Here is a 20,364-nt window from a genome sequence, read left to right on the forward strand (position 1 = left end):
AGCTATATCCACTGAGCTGATACCTTCCACCTGTTCTTCATATGCTGAAGCAGAGTATATAGAGCTATCATCATCTGATGTATCAGCCTGTGTAGCCTGTGAATTTGATGATCTATTTACACCCGGTTTATCAGATTGCTGTGTATCCTGAGCTGTAAGGGATATACCGTAAGAAGGGAGCTGCATGTATGGGTTAATAGTGTATCCTACTGCTGGTATTGAAGCTGTAGGAATTACCCATTCAGCTATACTGGACAAGGTCTGTGCAAACATCTCCAAAGGTGGGTCTACCTGCCGATGAACAGGTATCTGCCTTGCAATCTGCTGAAAAGCAAAACTATTTGCACATAAACCATCATGTGCCAGATTCTGAGAGGATAATCCCGTTTTGCAGGACAAACATGTTATGAGTGTGGGTGTTACTGTCAGTGTAACCTCGTCACTTTTTCCGCTCTTAGTCATGATAAATAATCAGCTTTTCACAGTGTACTACACAGTTTGTGACTGTAATCACTTTGCCTTATTAAAGTGATATCAATCTGACCCTACCCATGCACCAGCATTGAGGTTCAGAAGAAACACTGACAAACATATATAAAGTCAGCAATCACACTAGCAATCAGTCACATGTTATATATTAATCATATGAGCATATTATCAACTATGAACACATTTCAAAGTATGTAGGAGTACATATTACTGAATTCTGTTCTATACAGATCCTAACATATTCAGACGCAAAGCAAAGAAAACCACAGTAATGTACACAGACTCATATGCAATAGGCACTTAAATTTAACTATTCATACTGACAAAAGTAGATAGAAATTTAGTGCTGTATAACCCGTACACAGTAGAGTGGGATACAGGGAGACTCACCTTACTTCAAAGATCGATCAATACGTTAGCGAACGCTGAGTGGATCCAGATGCTACTAGTGTACACTGTCACTCCGGTAACTTTAAGTGGACACATACGCACTGTGCATACAGACGCACCGGTCATACAGACGCCTGTACTGCGACCGGGTCTCCTCGCAGTAGCGTTTAGTGAACACAGATGCAGCAGCCTATGCTGTGACTGAGACCCCTCGTAGTAGCATCTGAGAGGAAGTGAGGCAACAGTTCATGGTGGGAGACTGATGGAAACTGGTCATGAACTGGGGGGAGGGGGGACCAGGAGTGCGTCTGACTCCCCACCACTGACATCAACCCTAGGGATCACAGCCTCATACTATTCCTGGTGCCTTATGATCCCTAAAGCCTAGTGCTGGAGCACCCGTGGTGGCAGCATGTCAGCTACTGTTTGGTAGTCTCCTCCCAAACCAGTGCGGCTGTGTCTGTATTCCCATTCTAAGTGGAACCAATGCCTTACCTTCTCCCCGTGCTCCGGCCACAGCCTGGTAATGTCTGCTGGACTTGCTAGTATATCTGACACAGACGCCTGTCAAGACAGCACTTGTACCGTGGGTAAGCATTGTTGCGACCCGGCAGAGAGTTGTTGGAACAACTGTTTCCAATATGCATTTAAGACGCTGTTAGGAAAGATCACTCAAAAACATAGTATGACTATTAACAAAAAAAAAAAGCTTAGGGCTGCCAGAGAACAGCAGCCTTGTGACCATGGTCCGGATCCTGCCACACCAAACAAAAAAACTGATTTGCCTGAGCCAGTGGGTGGGTATATATGGATGAGCCCATTGCATCCTGGGAGGACTGAAAGCTTGTGATCATTTGGTGCCAATCGGCTGTCACTCCATCATATCCCATTGTTATCCTGTGACTAACCTGTGGACCCAGCCGGAGAAATATTTATTATTCCTGCATTATGGACAATTTCATTAATAATATACATTATTAATTATCACAAAGGTGTGATCACTGAGAGCTTTAATATACACTAAGCAGATTAGTGTTATAGTTGCAGATAAGTTGGCAGACTTTTATTTTTGACCAAAGATTTATGGAGCATACCAATCTTTCTGCATAATTTCTTATTACTGATCTTTGGGAGGATTCCTAATATGATGCCTTTTTTAGTTAGATTTTTTGTTTAGAAAGATAGTTTACGAAGATAGAAGAATACTATATGCAAGCAGTCACTTGAGATGTCTTAATACAAATTAAGCATAATTGACATTATCCGGTTCAGTTTAAAATGATGAAATAATAATGGAATAGGTACATACCAGTATTAGTAGATAAGTACTGTAGTTTGGGTAACCTAAATATTTTTGTATCGCTAAGGCTGGTAATTCAAACTGCTTTATCATTATCTTCTTTATTCAGAAGAGAGATATGCAAAACTGAAAGCTGCTGGAAGTATTAGGTGTCTTTTTAGGGTAACTTTTATTAAGATCTGTGAGTCCAAGTTATCCTATAGGGAGATTAATCTTGTTACTTATCTCAGTAACTGAGGTTTTTTGAAAATAGAGTACTAAGGACAAATAAGATGAAGGTGAAATTAATTCCTGCTGCGATAACTATTGTGTTATATTCTCTCTAAAGATGTATAAGGAATAAAAGACCTCTACACTCTTTGTGCAGACCATGCATTCACTGAAACTCAGTGGGTGATGCTTTTGTTCCATTCAGCCAATACCAATATCAATAATCTACAGGAGTAGTAATAGTAGTAGTAGTTTTAGATAATGTCTCCTTCTAGAGATAGAAGCTTAGCTCAAATTGATTCTATTGCCAAATTCAACTCACCTCCCAAAAGAAACTGAATTTCAGAAAAACATCAATGTTTTCCCATAGCCCAACATAGAATACCCTCATTTACTAAAGTTTGTTTTGAAATTGAACTCTAATTCAATCTCCAAATCGAACCTCAAATCCCAAATTCTTTTAGAATGATGTTAGACATTCGATTTTGGCTTCTAAACAACAATCTTATTGTAGGAAATTAATAGTGATGACTTTTTAAGTACCCAAAAGCATGTAGGGCAGTGTGGAAGTAGTAATAATGGATGTCCAAGGTCATGGTATGTTGCGCACCTACCTGCATACTGCAAAACACCACCTGACTGAGAAAACCCTGGAGGATGAATCAGAGCATCAGCAGCAGCTTTAGGAGTTGAATATATTTATACTTATAAACATCATACTTATTCCATTAATGTTATATAGATGGCACTAGATCACAATATTAGGCAATTTAGCTGGAAAATGTAAAGAAATCATGACAGTTGTAACTGGCTGTCCTGATTCAACCCATGATGCCTATATCCTTAGCAATTCATCCCTGTCTGCAAAAATTCTTGTGTGACAAATGCCAGAGGGATGGTTGTTGTGTAAGATACCAGTATGTGCTAATAAAGCAACTAATAGTAATTAATACTATATTGTTACATAGAAACACAGAAACACAGAATTTGACGGCAGTAAGAACCACTTGGTCCATCTAGTCTGCCCCTTTTTTATCCTTTAGGTAATCTCAACCCTTTTTGAACCTTAATTGTTCTAATTTGCTCTCAACCCACCAAAAAAGTTTATTTAGGCTGTGGCTGTTGCTCTTGGCTTCTGACTCCATTGTAAAATCAACATGCTCCTGCTCTCCATAAGTATAAAGAGGCATATATAGCTACCTAATCCATGACATAATGCATCTTTGTTTGTTTTATTAAACTTAGCTGCGGCTACAGGAGGTCATCCACAGTTGCTGCAACCACAATTAAATTGCGGTTGCAGCTGCTGGGCAGGCCATTCTGCATGATGGCAGTTTGCCCTCTGATGGGGGGCCACCAGCATGCTACAGAAAGGATTGCTGATTCTACTTTTTAGCAGAATCTGTAATCCATACTAAATAACCCCCTTGTGTTTGAAACCAGGGCCTTTATTATCACCTAGTGATTTAACACAAAAGTATTTATATTCTTCCTTTTGTCAGAGGGTTTCTGAAACAGTTAGGCTTTACAATAGTTACAGCAAGACTTACAATTTATAACACAGACATATAATGATGTTTAAATCTGGCATGTTCTTTGAAACTCTATATATTTTTACTTAGAACTAGCAACTAGTTAAATAGTTTATACAGTTTCTTTATAAGTGAACTTTATTCAGAATGCTAACTCAGGAAGTTACATACCTAAATTAATTACACATTATTTTTCATTACAAAAGTTAATTCAGTAAATACAGTAAGCACAAAATAAATGTGATATTAAATTATAACATATTACACCTACACAGTCCATGGATTTTATTTGCCTCTTATTTTCTCTGATATGCAAAGTTATCATATCTAAGTATTACTCTTCCCTACAGATCCTCGAAATTGGGAATAGGGCAGGGAGATTGAAGGGTTGCAAAGATCTGGCATAGGTATATAAGTTAGTGAAAAAGGGCATGTAAACAATGACTACATTAGTAAACAAAACCCTAACTTCATCGGTTTTAATAGTTAAATAAGTCTTTGGTGGTTAAAAGTTCCATAAAATAAACCTTTGGACAGATGATTCTAAACAAACCATTATCATATTGGCAATAATAATTTAAATCTTTTTGAAAACAGGATATTGAAAAAAGAAAAAAGAAAATTGAAGGTATTTTACTGTCAATACACAGATGTATCCCTGATCATTGTGCATCCTTTTCACTGTAAAGGCAACTGGTTTGCTGCGAATAGTGTGCCCCTTGCATGTGCGCAGGCTCATGTGGACACACTCACTTAGGATTGCATATGCACCCACAAATGGGTCGCAGCTGCCACAACTAAACACGATGCAGCAACAAACAAGACCCATTCATGGGCAGGATGAGCAGCGACTCATCTGTATTCCTAAAACAATCTAAAAAAACACTCAAAAGACAGATAATATAAACATTGAAAAGGCATTTTAATAAACATAAAACACTCACTTTATAGCCTTGTGATTAGATGTTTATATCAAGACTGGTTAATAATGACACTACTTGGATAGTTTTCTCAAAATTATTTCTCAAAATTACTGTTTTTAGGAAAAACAATCAAAGACAACCAGAAATTGTAGGATGCAACATCATGCAAAATGAATGTTCTCTAAATTGTTCTTTTGATACAACAGCTGACACAATGGTAAAAATCATCTCTGTAAATCATTTTTATCATTACCACTTATTGCTGAGAGTGTCTCATTGATCTTTAACTCACTATTGGACTGAAATGAGCCCATTCATCTTAACCTTGGTGTGTGCTTTGTTTGCTGTGTTTGCATTTCAGTGGGCTGAGTTGTATGAAATCTGCAAATTCTCACTACAAATTCAATAAATATCCTAATATCTCTTGTCAGCTTTCCTGTTTGCAAAACTATTATCAATGTTAAGTATCTGTCTGTCTGTCTTTATCTGTTCTTATTTGAATGCCTTATATTAAAAATAACTTGTTAAAAATCACAGCAAATTGTTATCTCTCTTAAACATGAAAATATCTAAAAAAAAATAAATCTTTTTCTGTGGAGGGTCTGGATCAGTGTCTTTTTGATGTTTTTGTGTCATTTTCACAAGCTTTTGAAAAAAGCTGCAAAGTAACAGTGAAATGCATTAGGTGACTAGCTTTGGGACACTGGGCATTGTGACAAGGAGCTTGTTTACTGGCAGAGAGATGTTGTGCACACCTGGGATCACCAGCAATTTTTCTATACCAACTGCTAGGATAGGATACCAGTTACTTTGCGTTGGACTCCTTTGCACATTAGAACCATTGCTAATTACGATCTAAAGATGACCACAGAGCTGGGAACTAAATCTCTAAAGCTAGATGTTAAATCCTTGGAGACATACTGTAGTTGGTTGTCTTATTATAAATATACATTTTTATTAATATATATATATATTTTTTTTACTATTTAACATTATTTCCATATCTAGCTCTGTTTTATTCTTGTTTCTATTGGGGGGGAGGGGGCCTGGACTGTACACCCTGGCTACTTGTAATTCAGTGTGCTACCTATCTGGGACTTAGGGGGTAATTCAGATCTGATTGCAGCAGCAAATTTGTCAGCAGTTGGGCGAAACCATGTGCACTGCAGGTGTGGCAGATATAACATTTGCAGAGAGAGTTAGATTTTGGTGGGTTATTTTGTTTCTGTGCAGAGAAAATATTGGTTGCTTTATTTTTATACTGTAATTTAGATTTCAGATTGAACACACCCCACTCAAATCTAACTCTCTCTACCCCCTGCAGTGCACATAGTTTTGCCCAACTGCTAATTACTTTGCTGCTATGATCAGACCTGAATTAGGCCCTTAGTACAACAACATAGAAACAGGAGAGCAGGTGCACCATACAAGAACTGTAATTATAATTATAAACTTAACCATACATCATATCTAAGGTTCTTGGCATAAAATTTGCCAATATTATGAGTCTGCCCACCAACCGTCATGGTGGCCTCATCAGTCAGGTCCCTAATATTATAGGGTTTAGGGACCTGCTTGATGAAGTTACCTTGATGATTGGTGGGCAGACTCATAATATTGCCAAAATGTATGCCAAGATCCTCAGATATGATGTATGGTTAGGTTTATTATAATTCCAGTTATTGTATGGTGCAGCTGCTCTCTTGTTTCTATGTAGTTCTTGTTTCTTCAATCTTTGTTCATAGGACTGACTATCTCTTTTATTAACAACCATTTTGGAATAAACAACTAATAATAATGACTGAACCCAATACAGTATATATAGAGTTTGTCTGAGGGCATTAACTGGTGATGTAACAGTAACGATACAATACAGGCCTCAAGAGAGGTTATTTTCTGGGTAAGTTTTCTTTTTAGTGTTCATTCTTTGCTAAATAGTCTGTCCCTTTGTGAATCAATCCAAATATTTTATAGTCTGATGCATTCAGCTTAAAAAATGTTTTAAAAGCTTCCTTTAATCTCCTGATGAGCAGGCTGATTTAATAGAAGGGAGAGGCCAAGGCAGAAATCCTATTCAAGGTGACTGGATACCCCAAAGTGGTCTAACCATGAGAGTAATGTAAGTTGGAGGACCAAGGCACATGTTTTATGGAGTAACACAAAGATAATATCAATGTGTAGTGAAAATAAACTTTAGTGTTCCAGTGCTGAGGGAGTCAAGTGTCCAACAAAGTAATATGTTTGAGATTGTGCTGAAGCATTTTTTAATTTCATGAGGAATGTAATCAATGTGTTTTTCAGGGGGTCGTGACTTACTCAATGATATTATAAAAGTTGAGTCTTCACTGATGTGCAAATGGCTCTCCATAATATGGCCAAATTGTTAAATGTCTCTGAAAAAGACTTATGATACTGTCATGGCAGCATCAGCAGCATAGTTACTGGTCCCACTGCATCTCCAGCTTATCTAGGCTAGCTCCATAGCCTCCCGCTTAATACTTCCATACCTTGTCTACCTGCCTGTCTGCCTATGGACAAATTCCTGTACCACCAGCTTCAGCTGAAGCTGCTGCTCCAGAGGAAGGAGAAACATTGGGCTGACTCTTACATGGTGCCAGATGCTGAAACAGCTGTGGTCACTCAAGCAGATAAAAGCAGATAAAAAAGCAGCCGCAGCTTCAAAGGACTATTCTTCCACTTAGGTAAGCCAGACATCTAATTGATCTAGTTGATGCAAATAAATCCACCATGACTTTTATTCTCAGTCAGACAGTGGCCCTCATTCTGAGTTGTTTGCTCGCTTGCTAGTTTTTGTAGCCATACAAACGCATAGTCGCCGCCCATGGGGGAGTGTATTTTCACATTGCAAGAGTGTGAACGCCTGTGCAGCTGAGTGGGTAAAAACACATTTTGTGCAGAACAAGACCAGCCCTGTAGTTACTTATTCTGAGCGATGTTTGCTGTGACGAATGTCCCAGAATTGATGTCATATACCCGCCCTGCAAACGCCTGGACATGCGTGTGTTTTTCCAAACACTCCCAGAAAACGGTCAGTTGACACCCATAGACTATGGGTGTCAACTGACCATTTTCTGTCAATCTCCTTGTGTTCGGGTGTGCGAATGGAATAATCGGTAGACGTAGTGCAACACAACGACGCTCTTTGAACCCATATGCCACGCATGCGCATTGCGGCTCATACGCATGCATAGTTTTGCCGTTTTTTTAAATGATTGCTACGCAGTGAACAACGGCAGCTAGTGATCAACTCGGAATGAAGGCCAGTGTCAGATATAACTGCACAGCTGCAGCACCTTACCCAAATGGTGTCAGAAGATGAAAATAGGATTGGAGTCACTTTCCATGATGTATACCAGTTCAAAAATACAGTAACCAAGCTTGAAAGAGATAACCTCCAAATATGGAACTAAATTAACTACGTGGAAAACTGGTCCTGGAAAAAAAATATAAAGTTGGTTGATTTGTCTGAATATGGGAAAGGGCATGCTTAGCCCACTTTCTCTGTATTACTTTAACATCTTTACTAGGTATAGAAGCTGAGTGCTGTGATTTGGTCATTGAAAGGGTACAACGAGTGGGCCAAACTCCTTGCACCCCTACTTCTCACATGAGGGTCATCTTATTTTAGTGCTTAAATTATCTACACAAGCTGTCATTTTGGACTGCCTCTCAAAGGAATAATAACATTTCCTGGGAAGGTCACAAGCTATTCATTTCCAGGATTACAATTGAAGTCTACTGGGAAAAGTTTGATTGACATTGTGGCCACTCACAGCCAATCCTGGGATGCACTTACAGGGATGCTACTGGACAAGAGAAATGAGTGGCTATAGGGAGTGTAGGTAAGTATGTGTGAGTGTGTGTAAGCGTGTTTGTTCAATTTCTACTTTCATGGTGTGGGCATACTGTGTTTTTTCAAATATTATGACATGCCTTAGGAAAACCCATGTCATTTTTTTTCTACATTTTAACTATTTCCTATTTTTTATGCACAGAAACATGCATGGATCACATTACAAGATACAAATTTAAACACTAACAAACACACAGACTCACACTTGTAATAACATCTAACTTAAAAATGTGTAATAAGGTTACTGTATGTTGTTTATTCATCCTCTTTTGTTCACTACATAAACTGTCCCATTAGCCTGCCTTTGCTCTAATTTTAAATACTAGGCTTTAAGTATGGAAAAAGAGGTTCTAATACGCCTCACTATTAGACTCACCTTTGTAAAGAAAGTGATTCTGGACCACAAAATCTCCCACACACTTGACCACTTCATTGACGATTTCCCCCCCCCCTCCAAAAAAAGCTCAGAAATTGTCTGGTTTTCTTATTGGTGAAATAGGTGAAGAACATGATTTTAACCTTATTCAAAATCATTTTAGTTAATAAAAAGAAAAAAAAGTTGGATTTTTATTTTTTGTTTCTCAAATATCGGAACATCGGTCAGGAAGATTGGTAACATTGTGACCATCACAATGTTACTTTTTACACCCCAGATGGCTGCCAGGTACACATGGAGGGGTTAGGGGTGGCTTGGGGAGGTTGGTTTACACTTTCCCAGTGGCTGCTATTGTCTGCAGCCGCTGGGTGGGGGGTCCTGCTGTGCTGACCGATCAGCCGTGATCGGCAGCATGGCAAATACTGAGGGGAGAATGCAGGGAGGGAGAGGGACCTTTCTGTCCCTCTGAGAGCAGCAGTGGAGGGAAGTTTTTCTTCCCTGCCACCGCTAACACTGTTTATCTAACCTGGCCACATCCTCTGCGGCAGGGTCAGATAAAGCACTTGCTGATATGGTCGCATCTGATGCGACCATGCCAGGCAAGTGGTTAATGAAATCAAACAAATTAGAGAATTTTATGGGAAATGGGAATACTAAATTGCTAACCTAGTTTTGCCTATTCAAAATCATATTTCAAACATTTTGAGATGACAGAATGTTTTTTTGTTGAGACAACTGTTAAACACTACTTAATGATAATTAATTCTAACCCACTTGCTAATTAAAACCTCTGATTTCTCTACCCCATATGTCTACTCCTGGTTACCCTGTTCAGAGTCTCTAGTTGTTTAACATCTGTTATATTGTACTTTAATGTTGTACTCAGTCTGATCCTTATTTTAAAACTTAGCCTTCCATGTCCTGTTTACTTCCTTCCTTTCCTCTTTTTCCTTGTGTGGTTTCCTTTGTCTTCTCCCTTCATCCACTGTATATGCATAACTATATAAATTATATACCTATATCTTAAATATAATCTCTTTGTTCAGTAAATGAAATGGCTATATCATTTTTTTTTGTATTATATCCAATACTCATACTATACTGATTCTCTATGGTACAGTATGCTGGTCAACACTTATTGTCTACATTGAGGGTCAGAATAAAGTATTGGATTCTGTCAGACTTAACAATGATGCATTTTATTTTTGCTGTTTAATATGCACCTCATGTTATCCTATTATTGATGTTTGTATTGGTTGTATAATTCTGAAAACTCAATAAAAAGATTTTTTTTTAAAGTCTCTGAAAATAATCAGTGTTGATTATAGATAGAGAAACCAGAGTTATTTTCTTGACCTTGGGGTTCCATTAGAAATTAGAAGCTGACTACTGAGCTGACAGGGATGAACGGGAGACAGCATCTCTGATCCTATTAATGAGGGAAAATGAAGGCTACAAGATAGAGATGCCGCAAAATAAAATGGAAAGGAAAGAGCAGAAGAAACTGAAATTTAATAAACTAAATCCATTGTAAAACCCAATGAGGGGTTATAATTCCATAAGGCATTGTGATGGACATAAACAATAATCAAGTAGGTACTGGGATGTGGTAACATATATAGAGTTGGTGTATGCTCAGGCCTGAGAGAGGTGACATATGATTGAGTGCATTTTAAGAATGGGGGGGTGAGAAGAAAAAGGATGGGTTTGAGGAGAAAAAGGGGAGAAAGGGATAATAAAATAGTGGTTAATGATGCCCTTATTAATGTCACAAATTAAGACCCCTAGAGAGGGTTGAAATATGTTGGTGGGGTCCATTTGACAGAGTGTGAGGAGGAAAAACTGCCAGCTGGAGGAAATCCCAGAGAGCACTGCCTGGGTCATTATTTTGGTTTATGAATGCTTATATGAGAGCTGACAACTGCCAGTTCTTCACTTGCTGGTAATTTTCCTTAATTTAGCATCTTGTGCCATTGGTCCTATTTTGGAGTGCAATCGGATAAAGGATAATGAGATCCGTATGAACTTATTTATGTGCCTATGTTATATAGTGTTTTTTTTATATGTTTTATTAAAAATACTATTACATTATTATTTTTTCCTCCATATAATATATGATGCAATTTTGGAGTAATTATAAGAAGTGCTTGAGATACAGAAAGTCCCAACAGTGCAGAATGGGATGTGAAGAGGATTTGGAAATCCCAATCATGTGTGATAAACTTAGGACAAAAACATTTTGCTATCCTTAATACACACTGAGTGAAAAATAATACTACATAATTATCAGATAATACGGAGATCTTAGTTGCCCATATCTGAAGATATAGGATTAAGCCCCCAAGCCGATCGGCAAGGCATCTCCATCACTGGGGGTCCCTAATACTAGGTATGGGTCTGGGGTGCAGGACCCCATCAGGTTGGCTACCCCAGATCAGCACACAGGTGAAAATTAATAAGGGTTAATAAGAAGCACATAAGTGCCATGTAAGTGAAGTTTGATTAAAATAATACAAAAATATATACAAAGTGATAGGGAAAATCATAAGTGTTAATAAAGTGTTAGGGGGTGCCGACCTGAAGCCGTCCAGCCATACCGACATAGGGGCCACCACACTCCACACCCACCCCATAAATAATTACTCATATGTCTGGGTCTGAATGCCCAGGGTAAGGCCACATGATAATGGCTCCTACAGCATCTGAGAGCCAGCTTACCTGGAGAAACCCCTAGCTTCTCCAATGGCACTCTGGAGTCAGCAATCCCACCTAATGCTGACCCATCCATGGATCTCTAACTACAATGCACATATATTGGCAAGCTGCTCAATCAGATTGTGATGTCACTCAGGTGCTAAAAGGGAGGGGTAATTCTGTGTAAGAAAAAAACATTTTGTTATCCCTAATGCACACTGAGTAAAAAATAATACTGCATAATAATCAGATAATATGGAGATCTCAGTAAGGGAAGTGTGATTAAATATAATAATACACTTGGGACATCATTCACCCTGTTTTGAGACATTTAGTAGACTGTAAATGTTGCTTTTTAATTATTAAAATCAAAAGTATTATACTGATTGTAGAAACTAGTGCTGGGGGAGTGAGTCTCCATTTTAAATTTTGCCAATTTTATATTTTAGGTAAAGGGATCACTCTAAGAGTATTTCAAGTTTGATACAGCCTTTTTGATTTAGCAAGTGTAAAAAAACTGTTTGAGTCTCATGACAAGGTTTTGCACAAGACTGCCTCATACATCAACAGACACAATACATGTACACTACAGTCAGTCTTGCTTAAAAAAGGTAATTAATCATACAGCATAAATACAGTAGTATACACCATATGACATACATTAATAAATACAGTTGATACATTTTAGGAGTTATCCAGAGTATTTAACTTTTACATCCTAAAGAGAGTATTGTCCAGGCTAAGATATCTGGCATGAATTTACTCACATACAATTTAAAGTTACAGAGGTCCATTTTAAATAGCTATAAATTAGGTTTCATTATCCCATCCTATGTCACGCAAGTACCATTTATTTCATCCAACTGATAATAGTTTTTATGCCACTAACACACTTCATCAAACTTCTCTTCGTGAATTATATTCACACTTTTTATTTTTTAACTAATAAAACAAAAACACTATGTATACAAATATTCAAGTGATAGGACTACAATGTTCTTATTCACATCACATAGTCATAAGGTAACTCTAAATATCATAAAAGAAAATTTACATTATAGTTGTAGCACAAATATATATTTTTTACCTCTATTTCTTTACAATTGATTTTCCTTTTCACACCATTCAATGTACTTAATAATTTTCCTTGGGAATTTGATACATTTTTCTGCAAAGCTTCTGTTACAGCTTTTATAAAGATTTCCTAATATACCTGGTACACATTTCACTAATAGGTAAATCACTACATATATTATTAAAAATATAATGAAATATTTCCATTAAGTCCAAACTAACCCTTTTCACCATTTAAAAAACCCTGAAAATATAGGAAACCAATAAGGTCTGTTTTAAATTTGTCCTTCAATTTTGTAATATCTAGCATTTAGTATCTTTATCTAGTTCTGCCTCAGGGTTTTCTGTTGAATTAGTGATATAAGTACATCAATGGATTTCATACACGGTTTTTGATGTATGACAATATTCACTACTTTGGGCAGTCAAATAATCCAAAATGAATACATGTTGATTTAATTCAGTTTTATATGCTTGCAGTTCTTTTGAAACATACTTACATGTATCATCATAAATTTATGTAATGTAATCTAATAAACAGCTAACTGTTGTATTGCAAAACATTAAGTAACCAATTTGTCCATGAGTAAAACAAATTAAAATCCCTATTTTACTTGAGTGCTCTACTATGTTTATGTTTGACATCTATAATTTTTATAGACCTTTGCTTTCTCTGTTTTATATTCTGAGTAATAATGTCCATCTGTTCCATTACAATTGTGATATGACTTAATTTACTAATATAACGTACACCTTAAGAATTTGGTCATATCCATTTATATACTCTTGTTACACATATAAATAACACATTTTCTGGAAGTGAATATGGGCTATCAGTTATCAAATTTTGAGCACCTTCATAAACTAATTAACGAGTAGTCTGATAAACAAAATATTTTATCCATCTAGTCACCAGGGATGTGCAGTGAGGTAAATGCTCAAGGCACTGGTTAATACCGGAGCCAGATTTACACACAATATGTGAGCCAAAGTGTTCATGTAGGCATTACACAAAGGTACAGCAGTACATACTGCTGGGAATTTGGTGAGTTTTGATCATAGATGTGTAAAAAAGATAGACAGTGCCTCACCTGTCAGATTTTTATCTTCAGAATTTTAACTATACAAATGATTAGAATAACACACAGAAGATATTTTTCATATACTTTATATAGTCAAAACTCTGTCTTAAACATTAGTGTGACAGGAAAGGCTCATTAGCCTCACCACACCACACAACACTGCTAGTCACATTTACATTAAGTGTTATATTAATTAGTTCATCAACTCAATTTAAATTGTTATACTGAATAATGTATAAACATTCCTTAAATTCTCCATAATATATATTATTTGTACTATAATTCACTCTCTTTTGTCTTATTGTTATTTCAGCAATTCTACTATACATGTTATATATAAATAACATTCTAACACTTTAATAACTTTATTTGTGAGGTCATAGTATTGCTGTACTCTCCTAGTCTTGTTACCACATTTTTTCCCACTTAAGTTACTTGCATTCAATGGAACTGGTATTAGATCCACATTATGATGCCTGTGATGTACTTAAGTACAAACTCAACAATTACTAGTGTTACGCTTATTTCCTATCAATAGAAAACATCAATAGGTTAATGATCACTGAAGTAATTTGGATCATCTTCAATCCATTTTATATATTGCTTTTGTACGTGGTGTTCACAATATTTACAAATACCTGTTTGAATTAGGGGTACATTTCTACAGTGTTCATTTTTTTTTTGAGTATAGTTTCTCTTGTCTCTCCTTTCCTAGCCTGTCACATTAGTGTTCTTTTGTTCATTTTCAATGTTGTGACCACACATTTCAAGAAAGAGACCAATTGTAAACATCACCAATGTCACCACAAATAACAATAAACATAAGTTTATGTTCGTTTAAGTACTATTATCAGTATATCAATCTCTTTCTAAATTTGTTTCTTTTTTTCACCACAAGACTTCCTTTCTCTGACTTCATCAAGAAGATAGTATCTTGATTTTGTAAGATCTGAAACATTTTTCTGGTCTCAGAATTATTCCTTTCTTTTTGGTTGTCAGTGGTTGATGTCCACTTACTGTACTTTATCAGGATCTGTTACCTTTTTGCAATGAGAAGCATGTATTTGCATGCTCTTCTCTTTTAACCACAGTTGGTGTTGTCAAAAGGACTTGGTATGGACCTTACCATCAATCAGCAGACTAGATCTCAAAAATTTCTTATCATCACCAAATTTCCAGGATTAAGATTATGACAGGCTATGTCAATGATAGCATGTTGTGTGCCTATCACAACATCTTAAATCTGTTTTAATGATTAAGTAAATGGTAAATATGTAATTAGCAGTCACATTATTAACTTGGATGTGATTATTATTGGAATTCAGGGTCAAATTGGCAATTTTTCTAAAAAGAACTTCATATGGTGATAAATTTATAGGTTACTCTAATAGCATATAAAACCAATGGCAATGCTTCTGCCCATTGCTTTCCAGTTTCCTTTGTTATTTTAAAATAAATTATTATGTTGTGTTATTCAACTTCGCCACTCAATAGTGGATGATAAGGAGTGTGCAACTTTTGGTTTATAACCTATGATTGACACATTTGTTTAAATATCAGTCAAGAAAAATGAGTACCTTAATCAGAAAAAAATTAACTGTGATATGCCATATCTATATACAAATTCCTGTACTACAGTATATTCTTAGCAGTAACAGCCACAGGAATCCTGCAGGGTAACCTTCTCACAAACTAGAAAATCAATCATAATAATACAAATTCTAACATCCTCCACTAGTTGAATGAACTAAATTTGAAGTATCTGAAATGTTCATTCAATTGGCGGCAGGTGATTAGGTATTGAATTTGGTGTATAAATCTGTAAACAGATAATACATAGCAGTCTTACCTCCACAGTTTATCCATGACTTATTTGTGCAAATGCTGACAAGAATGCATTGAAGCTACAGGCCTACAGTACCTACCTTTTAATACCATAGTCCATCTTAATATATATTTGACAACCTAGCACTTCCCATCTGGCCTAACAACTTTTTAGCATTTCATTTTGAACAGAATTTACAACATTCAGTATTTTAAATAATTTGGGCAATAACTCTTTGCACAGTTAATTCTTCACAGCTAAATAAACTCTATGATTTCAATTTGTGATATTCTCATGCCCTTTCATATTAGCTTGGTACTTCATAACTGCTGCTTGCTTTGGAAACTGAATAGCAAGTAGTAATTCATTTACAGCTTTATGATAGGCAACTGTTGTACTATTAGCTATGACAAAATATCTCTGTCACCATATTTCTGAAAAATCATGCACCACACCAAATTCATATCTACTGTCTGAGTAGCTTTTAACCATTTTGTCTTTTGCTTAATGGCAATCTTTATCCAAGGCTTTTAGTTATGCTACTTGTGAAGACTGGGGCGGTGGCAAAGCATTAGATTATTCAGTTGTGCTATTGTCTATTATCGCAAATCCTAATAGTAAATTTCTTGCATCATTGTTTCGATGACAATTACCATATACATAAAAAACCAAATCAGGATTCCATAGTGGCCCTGTATCTCAGTTAAATCTGTTCATGATCAGTAGTTTGCTTAATATACACAATACAGTCATGTGGGTCCTGAGCAAAATGTGTAATGTTCAATTGTTTACTCTTATATGTAAGCTCCTCATCTGCTACACTTGATGCAACATCATTACCATTTTTATCCAAATGTACCTCCTCCTCTATTTGAACCTTGTAAGGTTCAGAATCAGAAGCAACAGTTAAAGTTTCAGGGTTTTAAACATTGCATCTGACAAGTGTGATATTTGGAGCCATAAGGATAATCAGTTCCACTTTTGTTAGTCTGGAATTAGTCACATAAAAAATATATATAATATAAATTATATTATATATAATAACCCTTAAAGCACTGGCAAAAATCAAATGAATTAGAATCTCAAGAAATTTCTATAATCACTGCAGCAGTACTCCAGGACCTTTCTGTGAAGGTTCCAATGTAAACAACCATATAAGAACAAGAATGAAGAGGATAGTACAAATGCTAGTGTATCAAAAAAATTACTCTAAGAATTGCCAGTGGTTATTAAATAAGACTTTATATTTATATAATCAAAATTACGTTCAAAGACAAAAAAATAAATAAAATGACATATTTATAAAAGCAATAAATACTAGAATAGACACTCTCCAGAGTGACACAAATTAAACCTTAGTTGGAAAAGTAATAACCTATAACCACAGCAGTGTCCCGAGATGTTATCAGATACTTTGTAACAGTCATCAACAGACTCTCCACACTGAAGACTTAACCAGATACTTAGTTGCAGTTATGAGCAGTCTTTCCACAAGGGTAATTTGAAGAACTGAATGTCAGTGATTGAGAGCTGTAAAGTGTTGAATATGCCAGCTATTCAGTATACAGACGGCACTGTACTGCTTTTTACTGAACTCCCGTATGTGTAATATTGCAGTTTGGGCACATACGTGATCCTGCTAGTGAACAATATGGATTGTAGCGAGTCCAAATATCGTGCAGTGCACACTACTACATGGCAGTCTGAATGCACATATATGACCCCTGTGGTGAGTGGTACCTTGTTTGATCGCTGCACGCCGGGTGTCCCCGGCTTCCGCAGTTGCTGCTAATCCTGCTGCTGCTATCTCGGGGTGATGTGCACGTTCTGCTGGGAGTCTGTAATCGCTGATGCCGGCAATAGGTCCACAGCTGCAGTAAACGTTTTTCCCAAATGAAGGTACAGAGTCCTAAACGTGTTTCGTCACTTCCGGTGACTTTTTCAATAGGTAACACTCTGTTCTCCCTCATGTCTTTTTAAAGCTAAGTGAATAATTAAAACACCTGTGGGTGTTAGTCCAAATCCATAGAATCAATCAGTAACACTCTTTATAAAGACATAATAATGTATATAAATGAATTTGTAAAACAATAGAAAGTTCTCACAAACACTTTTAAAACCACTGACAAGACTAGATATTGAATAGACTATATTATATGTTGGATGTTTTTCCCAAACTACATAAAGAGATTATAAAAAAAAACCCAATGGTTTCATTAATAGAATATGGCTAATCGGATCTTATTTATATGCAAAATGTACAAAAAAAGAAAGAAGAGAAAACATAATTAAATTAAAACCTTTAGAACCAAACATATCGACTCTTATTATTATTATTTATTTTAATTTGTTTTTACATAGAGCCATAGACATAGCATTAAAAAAAAAATATTAGAATAATACATATAAAGACAGACTATTTTCCATTGGTCAATCACCATTCTGAAAATCATTTCTTTATGTACTAAGTTATATCCTTTTCTTATTCATTTTTATATATAAATACATGTATTCAATATAAACATTAAATTTTAATATTTAAATACTTATATATACCATTAATGGAGGAAAAAATAAACTCAAAACAATATATACATTTTCCTATATGTAGGGTGAAAGAGGGGAGGTGGGTGGGAAAAGGGGGTAGATGAGATATGGAAAACCTCAGATATCAATTTCTATATGTTCATTGAGTCATGAACATATTGTGAATCCAGAAATTTTGTGAATCCAGAAATTTTCCCGTACACATAATTTCCCAAATCTATCACCCCCTCTTGCCATAGACTTGATCCATTCGATTCCTGTTATAGTGAGACCATTGGTGTTCCCAGAATGATAATCTGCAAATTGTTTATGAACTCCCTGTCTATGAGTGTCTTTGAAAATGCTTCTCCTGTGTTCTAGAAATCTTACTTTCAGATTTCTTGTGGTTCTACCAACATATGTTTTATTGCAACTACACTGTAGAATGTAAATTACATATGTCGAATTACAATTTATCAAAGATCTGATCTCAAATTTTCCCTGATCTTCCATAGGACCAAACCTATGGACCTTGTTGCATATAAATAAACAGGTGATACAAGATCTTGCACCACATTTATAGCAGCCCTTCGTCCTACTGGGCAACCAATTAGGATTAATTTCCTGATTTGTATCCATATGTGCCCTTCTATCTATGAAGAAGCTAGGTGTCAACCAATGCTTCAGATGATCAGATTTCTTAAAAATTATATTTGGTGTTTTTCCAATACAAGCATTCAACAATGGATCTACCTTCAATATAGATAAGTTTTGCTTTATAATGCTCTTAATTTGTCCAGATGCTCTATCAAATTTGGAAATGAATGATAGTGCCTCCAGAACCTTGTTATCAACTTTCTCCTTATAATTAAGCTGGTCATTCCTTTCCAAATTCCTAGTTTTATTCAATGCTGAATGTAAAAGCGCCTCAGGATAGCCATTTTGTCTGAAGGCTTCTAACATTTCTTCTGCCTACATCTCAAATGTGGTCATTTTGCTGCAATTTCTGCGTATACGTCTCAATTGTCCAAATGGAATGTTTTGAACCCAAGGTCTATGATGTGAGCTCTCATAGTGCAAAAAATTATAATTATCGACTTCTTTTCTATATGTCTGAGTCGTTATATGATTATTTTCTATTATAAGGGATATGTCCAGGAAGGAGACCACCCTCTTCTCCATAGTGCAAGTGAACTTTAAATTAAATTCATTAGTGTTCAAAAGGAAAGTGAAGTGCAAAAGAAAGGAGGGATCCCCAACACCATCAAAAATAAAAAACAAATCATCTATATAACGTCCATAGAACACGAGGTCCGTGCCCAGATCCCGCCCCCATATGTGCGCATCCTCAAATGCCCCCATATAGATATTGGCGAAAATAGGCGCGAACCTCGTCCCCTAGCTGTCCCCAGTGTCTGTAAATAATAATGGTGATCGAATAAGAAGTATTTGTGTGATAATATGAAAGCGATTCATTTGACTATAAATTTACGCATACTCTCTGACATGAGTTCTGATGTACTTAGACGATTGTAAACTGCTAATAAACCTTTTCCATGAGGAATATTTGAATAGAGTGCTTGGACATCACATTTCATGAACCAATAAGATTCCTTCCATTCAATCTTCGATATCTGATTTAAAAAAAATGTGGTATCCTTAATATGAGACTGTAATGAAGTGGCATGAGGTTGTAAATAATAATCAACAAAATGTGAAAGATTAGCAGTAAGTGACCAGACACCAGAAATTATAGGTCTCCCTGGGGGTACATCAAGTGATATATGGATTTTTGGAAGGTGATAATATGTGGGTGTGATTGGATGCATTGGTAAGAGAAAGGCAAATTCCTCCCTGGACAGTATACCTTCCAAAAGTGCTTCATCTAAAAGATGTTTAAGCTGTTGTATATACATATTGGTGGGATTCGATTACATTTTATGATAAGTTGTAATATCTCCTAATTGGCGCTGAGCTTCTTTAACATAATCACCTACATCCTGAAGTACTATCCCCCTTTATCTGCCTGTTTTTATAACCAATTGGGGATCCTTTGCTAATGATTTAAG

The sequence above is a fragment of the Pseudophryne corroboree genome, chromosome 5, assembly GCF_028390025.1.
Source record: "Pseudophryne corroboree isolate aPseCor3 chromosome 5, aPseCor3.hap2, whole genome shotgun sequence".
NCBI lineage: Eukaryota > Metazoa > Chordata > Amphibia > Anura > Myobatrachidae > Pseudophryne > Pseudophryne corroboree.